The sequence below is a fragment of the Fukomys damarensis genome, unplaced genomic scaffold (genome assembly GCF_012274545.1).
Source record: "Fukomys damarensis isolate Sample0158 unplaced genomic scaffold, DMR_v1.0_HiC HiC_scaffold_9, whole genome shotgun sequence".
NCBI classification, from domain to species: domain Eukaryota; kingdom Metazoa; phylum Chordata; class Mammalia; order Rodentia; family Bathyergidae; genus Fukomys; species Fukomys damarensis.
Window position 1 is genome coordinate 50820467 of NW_022900921.1, and position 11681 is coordinate 50832147.

The window sequence follows — 11681 nt, forward strand, 5'->3', positions numbered from 1 at the left end:
TGTGTTGAAAAGTCTGCTGTGATTCTGATGGGCTTTCCTTTGTATGTGATTTGTTTCTTTTCTCTTACTGCTTGTAGTATTTTGTTCTTCTGTTGGGTTTCTGGGATCTTGATTATTATATGTCTAGGTGTAGATTTTTTTTGATTGTAGCTAGTTGGGGTCCTATATGCCTCAGTTATCTAAATGTCCTATTCTTCCCCTCTGTTTGGGAAGTTTTCTGTCATTAATTCTGTGAACAGCTTTTTAAAGTCATTTGTATTTTCTCCTGCTACTTCATGTATTCCTATCAGTCTTATGTTATTCTTCTTTGCATCATCTAGGAGTTGTGGGATTGATTTCTCATGATCTCTTACTGTTTTTAAGAGACCTCTCTTTTCATGGTCACTGACTGCAATCTTATCTTCTATATCTGAGAGCCTATCTTCGCATTCTTTTATTCTGTTGCGTACAGTTTCAATAGAGTGTTTAATCTTCTGGATATCTGTTTGAATCTGTTTTATGGATTCAATTTCTTTCCTATGTTGGGCGTTTATCGTTTCCATTTCTTTCTTATGCTGGGCCTTCATGGCTTCTATCATGGTCCTGAGCTCATCTATTTTTTTGTCAGTTTCTGCTCTAGTGTCTCGAATCATGACTTCCATTTTGCTCACTATCTCTGTGGTTATCTGGGAAATTATTTCTGTTTTGAATTTTTCTAGAGCCTGATTGATCTGTTTTGTTACTTCCTGTGCTTTGAGTTCAGGGTGTCCTGGCGGTTCACTATCAGCCTTTTCATCCTCATTTGCCCTACTGTTTGCCATTGGTGAACTGGAAGTCTGTCCTTGTGTCTTGCTTAAGTGTTTTCTCATTTTAATTTTTGTTGTCAGACTGTCCTTGGTTTAATCTCTGGATTATCACCCAAATCTTCCTGATATAATTGCACCCTAGCTTCTGTGTCTCTAGCAACCCACAGACATTCTCATCTTCATAACATCAGAGAAAATAGCTCATCAAATCAATGGCAATGCTTTACCCCAACTGATACAATCAGCAACAAATTAAGATTAAGCACAACTTGGACACTGACCACCTGTGGTAGTCACTAGTCTATCACCCTTAAATCATTTGAATTAAATTGAAATCAAGAAGCAGTACAGAACATGTCTGCAGTGAACAAAATTTCAATATAGCGCATTTACCATTTAATGGCTCAGACAGAGCAAGGATGCAAAACCCCTGGTCTCAGTTAGCTGATGGCTGTACCCCATGATGCTGACTGACCTTGGGCTGCAAGGCCCAGATTGAGTTCCCCAACCTTCTGAATGGTTGAACTCCACACCGTTCTACTACAGGTTTCCCATGCCCTTTCTTTAAAGATGTTCAAAGTTGGGAACTCAGAAAAATACCCTTGATGGCCACCTCTGCCTCTGCAGAGTGGGTCCAAAGACTGGCACAGTCAGGATGTCTGAGAGTGCACGGGGGGGGGTTGTAAGGGGAGTTATGGGAGTTCAGGGGTGCCCGCAGCTACCTTCTGGCACTGGAGCGATGGCTGCTGGGGCGGGAGCAGGCGTGGCTGTCCTTTCCGCAGTGGATTGGGGCCCAGGCTACCTCCTGGTGCTGGAGCAGTGGCGGCTGGCATGTGAAAAGGCCTGGCTCTCCTTTCCGCATTGGATCAGGGCCCAGGCTCCAGAGCTGGTTTCTTAAACATAGATTTGGTTGCTCTTCTCGGAGAAGGTGCTTTGCCCACAGCTTTTGTGAAACATCATGAATCCTGAATACTTCAGCTGTGAAGAACAGTTTGGGCTACTCTTTCTACTTATCATGGTGTGAGTTTTAGTTACTCTCCAATGGGGCAGAGATGACTCTCACAATGAACCACATTTTTCTTTCTTTCTTTCTTTTTTTTTTTTTCTTTTTGTATCAAACTCAGGTCCTTGCACTTGTAAGGCAGGCGACAGAACCACTGAGCTAAATTCTGGTCCACATTTTTCTTTCTTTAAATTCTCAATTTTGTCTTCAGAAGCAAGGCCTGGCCAAAGGAGGATTAGTTCAAGGATTAAGGAAGTTACAATGAAACTGTAAATGTATTAGTTTTGGGAACAGGATTCATATATGTGTGGTCCTGATTTGTTACTATATGAAGAGAAACCTAGGCTTTGGAGCTAGATAGATTGGAGTTTTCTATTGAATAGGGGTAGCTCTACTCTCCTCATAAGATAATTATAACAAACAGAATGTGAATTTCCTGGTAAAAAAGAAAGACTTGATAATATTCAAGTTTCTCTCTGAGTGTTTGATGTACACCTTAACATATTTGGACTTTTGCTGCTCTTGCAGAAATGTCACTGATCTATGTAATTTTGACAGATTAGCTATCCAAGTGTTCTATTAGATAAGGAAATTGAGCCTCTAGTAGTTAATGTATAGCCTATGGAAAATAAACTAATATTTTACTAGGTGAAGGGCCAGAACAGGTGGTCAAGTCACTTGCTTATCACTTTCCTGCTTTTTCTGTGTACCTCACTGTCTCAGTCTTTGTGTGTGTCTATAGACTTAAGGCACACTTTAACCCAATGGAATTATCAGTTTGTAACTAATTCCATTTACCATAAAAGAGTGACCAATCCAGCAACAAGTACTTGCTCTGTGCCGGCCACAGTTTTGAATGCCAAAAAGGACATAAATGTAACTCAAGCCTCTCAGCATGTCATTATGCACCCATTAGCAAATCTAAAATAAAAGATATCTGACCGTAGTGAGAGTTGGTGAGAATCTGGGGAAACTGGAATTTATATACATAAATGATGGGAATATTAAATGGTGCAACTACTTTGGAAAATAATTTGCTATTTTCTTTAAAAAAAACTAAACAAGTATCTTATATATGACCAGACCTTCCATTCCTTGGTCTTTATTGTCTGGAGAAAAATGAAAGCATATGTTTATACAAAGGTCTATTTAGGAATGTGCATAGCAATGTTATCTGTTATCACTAAAAATAGAAACAACCCTAGGCCATTGACAAGTGAATAGATAAACTATGGTCCAGCTAGCTGTACAGTAGAATACTATTCCAATAAAAGAATGAGCTAAATTATACACACAATGATATGGTTTTATCTCAAAGTAATTATGCTGAAAGAATCCAGATATGAAAGAGTACATACATTATATGATTTCAGTTATATGGTGTGCTAGAAAATTGTCTTAGTTACTTTTCTCCTTGCTGAGACACAACAACTGACACCTGCAACTCTGAGGAAAGGTTTATTTTGGCTCACAGTCACCTGGCTCCAAGGCAGGTTGGCATGGCAGAGGAGAAACAGCTCGTGGCCTGGTTGCAGAAAGCAGAGAGAGGGACCAAGGGAGAAGGGAAGGAGGTAGACCTTTCAGGCCATATTCCAGTGACTGTTTCCTCCAAACAGGCTTCACCTTCCAATGTCATATTCAACTATAAACTCATCAATGGATCAAAACACTGATAGATATCATACCCTTGTGATCCAACCACATCCCCAAAGCCCCACCAATGAGCACAGGAGATTTTAGGGAACACCTACATATAAACCATAATAAAATCCATGGGGGCAGAATGTACCAGTGATTGGTGTGGAGGGGCAGAGAGTGGAGAGGGAAGCTTCCAGGGAGAGTAGAAAAATTTTGTGAGTAATAGATATATTTGTTATCTTGATTGTGGAGGTAGTTTTATTGTATATACAGGGATGATAAAAATATACAGTGAATGTTTCAATTAAACAATTTGTTACAGTGCAAGTCACACTGTTATCAATCCACCTTCAAATATACTTATCCCATTGTTCTTGCCACTTTCTGAAGCAGTTCTGGACATCCTCTCTTGTGAGTGTCTTCATGAGATATGATAAAAAATATGATGAATGCTGGTGCCAAATGCCATCCAACAGAAAGGCAGGCTTATAAAAACATTACAGTGTGTCCTGATCCACCTTATTCACTAGATCTGGTACCATGGAACTTCTGGATCTTCTCTAAAGCAACAATGATCATTAAAAGTACATGTTTTTAATCTAATCAGGATATCTATGTAGGCACAACACAATTAAAGACACTCATGAAAAGAGAACTTCCGGAACTGCTTCAGAAAGTGGCAAGAACGATAGGATGTGTGTGTCTGAAGTGAGAGGGATAAATGGCAATGTGTCTTTTACTATAAGAAAATTAAAAATATTTAACATCACCACATCTTTCAATCATACCTTGTACCTTTGTCAAATCATCAAATTGTACACTTTACTTTTGTACAGTTTTTGTTTGCTAGTTATATCTCACAGAAGCTGTTAAATGAATGTGTCCATAATAACTAGAAAAAAAAAAAACTCTCAGAGCCTCACAGCTGTGTGATTATAAAGGATATATAGTGACAATAATTCTGTTTTCTTTGCCTGCAAGCCTTACCTGGCATATCTTGGGGCCTCATAGGCTATCGCATGTAAATGGATCTAGTAGCTCCAACCCTTCCCAGCCTGCCCTGCTTGTGGAGCCTCATGAAGGCCCCAGACCTGGCCCTTCTTCTGATGACCAGGGGATGCTGACAGCCATTCTAGAGGTGGGCCGTCCTTTGACAATCCATGTGTGTCAAGGCACCAGGCTCTTTTGTATCCATGCAGGAGGTAGACGAACATACACTCTTTCACACTCATGGCTCACAGAATCTTTAGTAAGACTAACTCCTCCATGCCCCTTTCTCTCTGAACCATCTTTCTCACTAAGGAAAGATGCCATGCTGTTTTTCAGGGCCATTCCTCCACAAGTTCTCCTTCCCACAACATGTCTGCTCATGCCAATGAATGACTTCCTGCTGCCTACCACATCAAAGCACCTGGTAGGCCTGGGCATGTCAGATTCCACTGAGGACCAGGATGAAACTGAGGCGTCAGGCAAGCATTCCCAGCCCATGCAGTTAGGGGTTGGCCTGGCTGGTGGTCTCACCAGCAAACAACACATAAGGGAGTCTTTTTCCTTTTCCCAGCACTTCTTCCAGGTTAGAGGAGGAAGGAAGAACCAGAAAGCAGGGAAGGAGGTGAGGAAAGAGTGGAGGGCCATCATGCTGTCTCTCACTGAGGGGCAGGCCAGGCCTCACAGGAGAAGGCAGGGACTTTGAAATGGATGTGGGGCTAATGTCCTCTTTTTTTTACCTCATTCTCCCTTCCCTGGTTCTCATCCTCGCATTTTTAACTTGTCTATACAAGTTAAAAGAACAGCTAATTTGCCTTCTTAAACCTTTAAAGGATTTTCAGTCTTTTGTCACATTGGCTTCTCTTTCTGTCTGTCTCTGATATAACACACACACACACACACACACACACACACACACAAACAGGAATTAATGGGTTAATGTTTATTTCTTTCCCACCGTAATTGTTACTTTTCAGAGTAAGGAATTTGTGTAAGGGCCCCACGTGAAACTGAAGTTTGATTCATACTTGTAAACTATCTTGCAAGTGTATTTTCCTTATTGAAATAAGACTGTTCTTAGCCTCCCTTTAAAATCCAGTTTAAAATACTTTACTATTTTCTGATTGAAGAAAAAAAAAACCCTAAAGTTCTGAATGTAAAGAGTCTCTAAAAAAAATTTTTTTTGAAAAATGCCAAATGCTCTCCTTCCATTTCTGCCTTCCCATTTGATGTTAAAGCTTTGTTCTTTTCTTCTTTTTTTGTGGTACCATGGATTGAACCTAGGAGTGCTCTACTACTGAGCTACATCTTCAGCCTTTTTTATCTTATTTAATTTTAATTTTAATTTTTTGGTACCGAGGATTGAACTTGGGTCCTTGCGCTTGCAAGGCAGGCCACCGAACCTTTGAGCTAAATCCCTGGCCCCAGCCTTTTTTATTTTAAAACAGTATCTTTTTAAATTGCCCATGCTCACCTCAAACTTATGATCCTCTTGCCTCAGCCTCTTGAGTATCTGGCATTACAGGTGTGGATGACCACACATGGCTTTCCTTTTTCTTTCTTTCTCCTCTCTCTCTCTTTCTTTTTTGAGACAGGGTCTCACTATGTAATCCACACTGGCCTTGAATATACTACGTAACCCAGGATGACCTCAAATTCCTAGCAATCGTCCTGCCTCAGCCTCCTGGTGCTGGGATTACAGGCATGTACCACCATGGCCCTCTTGTCATTGTTTCATAATAATATGCTTGTATTGTTACTTCTTTTTTTTCTTTTTACTGTTTTACTTTACTCTTTTTTTATTAAGTTTATTGGTGTACTTTAGGTGTACAATATGATGACATTCATTATTGGGAATTTGTACCTTTACATGACATATCTTGATTCTTATTTTTTTCCCAGTCCCCTGCCCTCTCTTCATCCCCTCCACCCTTCTCTATTTACAAAGACTTTGTTCCCATTTTTCCTTTTCTCATATTTGTTCCTTTTCCTTCTTTCCTTCCCCCCTTTCCCCTTTCCTCTTTGCCCCTTCTCTTCCTATTTCACATTGTCTATTATACATTTTGATCCTTATATGCACTTTCAGTTTCTCACACCAGAGAAACTATTTGATATTTACATATGTGTGTCCCCTTTATTTCATTTAAGAGTATGGCCTCAATGTGCATTCAATTAGCTAAAAAGTTTCTCATTCTTTATGGCTGAGTAGTACTCAGTTTTATTAAAAAACCACATTTTCTTTATGCAGTTTCCAGTTAATCATCAATTGGGCTATTCCCAAGTTTTAATTATTACAAACTGTGCTATAAACATGGGTGCACATATATCACTGTGATATGGTTCTTTTAATTCTTTTTATCTTATTGAGTTCATTGGTACATTTTAAGTGTATAGTACAGTTATGTTCATCATTGGGCTCTTGTACCTTTACATGATGGATCTTGGTTCTCATATTTTCCCCATACCCCTGTCCTCCCTTCACCCCCCTCCACCCTCTTCTATTTACAAACACTTTGTTTCCATTTTTTTCTTTTTTTGTATATTTTTTTGTTCCTGATTCTTTTAATTTTTTAAGAAAGATACTCAGCAGGGGAGCAGCTGGGTCAAACAGGACCTCTAATCCTAGTTTTTTTTAGGTATCTTCATATGGATTTCCATAGTGGTTGCACCAGTCTGCATTCTTACCAATAGTGGAGAAGGGTTCCTTTTTCTCCACAACCCTGCCAGCATTTGTTATTGGTTGGTTTCATGATAGCAGCCATTCTTTCTGGGGTGAGGTAGAATCTCAGCATTGTTTTCATTTGCATCTCTTGAATGACCAGTGATGTTGAACATTTTTTCATGTGTTTATTTGATATTTCTACTTCTATGTCTGAGAAGTGTCTGTTCATTTCAGATACCCATTTATGGATTGGGTCTTTAAATTTGGGAGGTCTGATTTTTAAAATTTCTTTATATATTCTAGATAAGAGACCCTTGTCTGAGGAACAGCTGGTAAAAAGTTTTCCCCATATTGTAGATTTCCTCTTTATTCTGTTGATGGTTTCTCTTGCTGTGCAGAAACTTTTTAATAAGACAAGATCCTAGTTGTTCATTGTTTGTGCTAGTTTACATGCAACTGAGATTTTATTCATGAAATCTTTTCCTATACCAACATCTTCAAGAGTTCTACCTTCTTCCAGTTGGTTTAGTGTTTATGTTTTAATGTCTATATCTTTGATCCATTTTGATTTTAGTTTAGTGCATGGTGGAAGATATAGGTCTAGTTTTAATCTTTGGCAAGTCAAGATCCAGTTTTTCCAGCATCATTTATTAAAGAGGCTATCTTTGTTCCAGTGAAGGTGTTTGGCTCCTTTGCTAAAAATGAGGTGGCTAAGCATGTCTGTCTAGAGTTGCTTCTGCATCATCTAATCTGTTCTACTATCCTTGGGTCTGTTTCTTTGCCAGTACCATGCTGTTTTTATTTATTTATTTATTTATTTATTTATTTATTTATTTATTTATTTTTATCTTTATTAAATTTATTGGTACATTTTAGGTATATAATACAGTTACATACATCATTGGGATCTTGTACCTTTACTTGACTTATCAGGTTATCTTTCTGCATTCCCCATCCCTCCCCTCAGCTCCTCCAGCCTTCCTTGTTTACACAGACATTGTTTCCATGTTTTTCCTTTTCACATATTTTTTTCTTTTCCCTTTTTACCTTTCCCGTCCCCCTTCCTCTACACTTTTAGACTTTTCTTCCTATTACACAATATCAGTTATACACTTTAATCCTTATTACACTTTTACTTTTTCATACCAGTGAAACTATTTGGTATTTAAACATGAGTAACTTATTAATTTCACTTAAGAGTATGATCTCAATGTTATCATGCTGTTTTTTATCACAGTAGCCTTATAGTATAGTTTCAAGTTGGGGATTGTGATACTCCCTTTCTTATCTTTGTTGCCTAGAATTACTATTCCTATTCAAGGTCTCTTCTTGTTCCAAATGAATTTTTGATTGATTTCTCAAGGCTTGTGAAGGCTGCTGTTGGAATTTTAATTGGGGTTGCACTAAGTATATGTAGCAGTTTTGGAGATATGTCCATTTTCACTATATTGGTTCTTCCTACCCAGGAACAAGGGATGTCTTTCTATTTTCTGATATATTCTTTGATTTCTTTTTTTCAGAGTGCTGTAGTTTTCAGAGTAGAGGTCTTTGATTTCTTTGTTAAGTTGATTCCTATGCATTTCATTTTTTGGATGCTATTGTAATAGGAGCCATTTCTCTAGTTCCTCTCTCAGTGAATCTCTGTTCTTATACAGGAAAGCTACTGATTTTTTTTTTGTATTGACCTTGTATCTAGCTGCTCTGCTGAATTGGGTTATTAAGTTCAGAAAACTTCTGGTGCAGTTCTTGAAGTCTTCTATATAGAGTATCATGTCATCTGCAAATAATGACAATTTGACTTTTTTCCCTATTTTTATTTCTTTAATTCTTTTTCTTGTCTAATTGCTGTGGTGAATGTTTGCAGAACTACATTGAACAGTTGTGGTGATAGTCTTGTCTTGTTCCTGATTTTATCATGAAGGATTTCAGTTTTTGACCATTTAGTATGATATTGGGTACTGTTTTTTTTTTTTAAATTGAGTTTATTGGTACATTTTAGGTATACAGTACAGTTACATTCATTATTGGGATCTTGTACCTTTTCATGACAGGTCTTGGTTCTCATTTTTTCCCCTTGTCCCTGCCCTCCATTCACCCCCTTGTCCCCTTCCCATTTACAAACACTTCATTTCTATTTTTTCATTTTCTCATATTTTTTATTTTCCCTTATTTCCTTTCCCCTACCTTTCCCACTTTCCCTACACCTTTAGCCCTTTTCTTCCTATTTCACATTGTCCATTATATCATTAGGATCTTATGTACTATTATATTTTTGCACACCAGAGAAACTATTTGGTATTTACACATGTGTGATTTCTTTATTAAACTTAGGAGTATATCCTCAATATGTATCCATTTTCCTATGAATGAATCTAATTTCTCATTCTTTATGGCTGAGTAACATTCCATTTTATAGAAAAAACACATCTTCATCCAGTTTCCAACTGATGGGCTGTTTCCAAGCTTTAGCTATTACAAACTGTGCTGCTATAAACATACGTGTGTGCATATATCACTGTGATATGATTCTTTTAATTCTTTTGGAAAGATACCCAGCATAAGGATGGCTGAGTCAAATGGATACATCAGTCTAGGTTGGAGGTTGTTTTCTTTTAGGACTTGAAATACCTCACTCCAGACTCTCCTTAACCCAAGGGCTTGTGTTGAAAAGTCTGCTGTGATTCTGATGGGCTTTCCTTTGCATGTGATTTGTTTCTTTTCTCTTACTGCTTCTAGTATTTTGTTCTCCTGTTGGGTGTCTGGGGTCTTGATTACTATATGTCTAGGTGTAGATTTTTTTTTGATCATGGCTAATTGGAGTCCTATATGCCTCAGTTATCTGAATGTCAAATTCTTCCCCTCTGTTTGGGAAGTTTTCTGTCATTATTTCTGTGAACAGCTTTTTAAAGTCATTTGTATTTGCTCCTGCTACTTCATGGATTCCTATCAGCCTTATGTTATTCTTCTTTGCATCATCTAGGGGTTGTTGGATCGAATTTTCATGATCATGATCCCCTACTTGTTTTAAGAGACCTCTCATTTCATGGTCACTCACTGCAATTTTATCTTCTATATCTGAGATTCTATCTTTGCATTCTTTTATTCTGTTGTGTATACTTTCAATGGAGTTTTTAATCTCTTGGATATCTATCTGAATCTGTTTTATGGATTCCATTTCTTTCCTCTGTTGGGCATTTATTGTTTCCATTTCTTTCTTATGCTGGGCCTTCATGGCTTCTATCATAGTCCTGAGCTCATCTATTTTTTTCTCAGTTTCTGTTCTAGAGTCTCGAATCATGACTTTCATTTTGCTCACCATCTCTATGGCTATCTGGGAAATTATTTCTGTTTTGAATTTTTCTAGAGCCTGATTGATCTGTTTTGTTACTTCCTGTGCTTTGAGTTCATGGTGTCCTGGTGGTTCACTATCAGTCTTTTCATCCTCATTTGCCCTACTGTTTGCCATTGGTGAACTGGAAGTCTGTCTTTGTGTCTTGCTTAAGTGTTTTCTCATTTTATTTTTGTTGTTCGGTCGTTCTTGATTTAATTTTTGGGTTATTACTTAAATCTTCCTGATATAGTTGAACTTTAGCTTTTGGGTCTCTAATGACTTGTAGACATTCTCATTTTCATAATATCAGAGAAAACAGCTCATTAAATCAATCACAACTCTTTATCCTAATTGATGCAATCAGCAACACAATGTGATTAAGCACAATTTGCAAATTGACCACTTGTGGTAGTCATTAGTCTATCACCTTAAACCATGTGAATTAAATTAAGATCAAGAAGCAGTCCAAAATATGTTTGCAGTGAATAAACTTTTCAATGTAGCATGTTTACCATTTAGGCTGGGGCCTTAGACAGAGTTAGAATGAGAGAAGTAGATAAATAAAAGAATTGGAGAAGGTTTCATGTGAAGCCAGGGGCCATAGAATGACCATGCAATCTTTAGGAAACTGTTAAATTCAAAAGGGACAGACAGAGTAGAAGTATAAGGACAAGAATATATCCCATTAACAGTAATAGGGGCTCACTTTCCCTTGGAACTATTGACCCTTGAGTGAGGCAGAATGACAGAAAAGAACATAAAGAGAAGAGAAAAAATGATAAAAGAAGAAATCTGAGTTAGGGCTGGTGCAGAAACAGAAAGGGAGATGAGCAATAATGTGGTGGAGCAAGAGACTGAGTTGGAGAAAGAGGACAGAAAAAAGAAAGAATTTGCAGAGTGGAATGAGGAAAAGAGAAAAAAAATGAATTTGAAGGGCCTCTTTCAGACTATATCTCTGCTGTCATAATATACAACATGTACAGCCACGTGCAGAACCAAGTCCCCTGATCTCAGCTAGGTGATGGCAGAATCCCATGATCTAGACTAACCTCAGGCTGCAAGGCCCAGATTGAGTTCCCTGACCTCCTGAAGGGTTGAACTCCACACAGTTCTACTACAGGTTTCCCCACCCTTTCTTTAAAGATTTTCAAAGTTGGAAGCTCAGAAAAATACCCTTTATGACCACCTCTGCCTCTGCAGAGTGGGTCCAAAGACTGGCACAATCAGGAGGTCTCAGAGTGTGAAGGTGGCCTACCTTCCTGGTGCTGGAGTGAT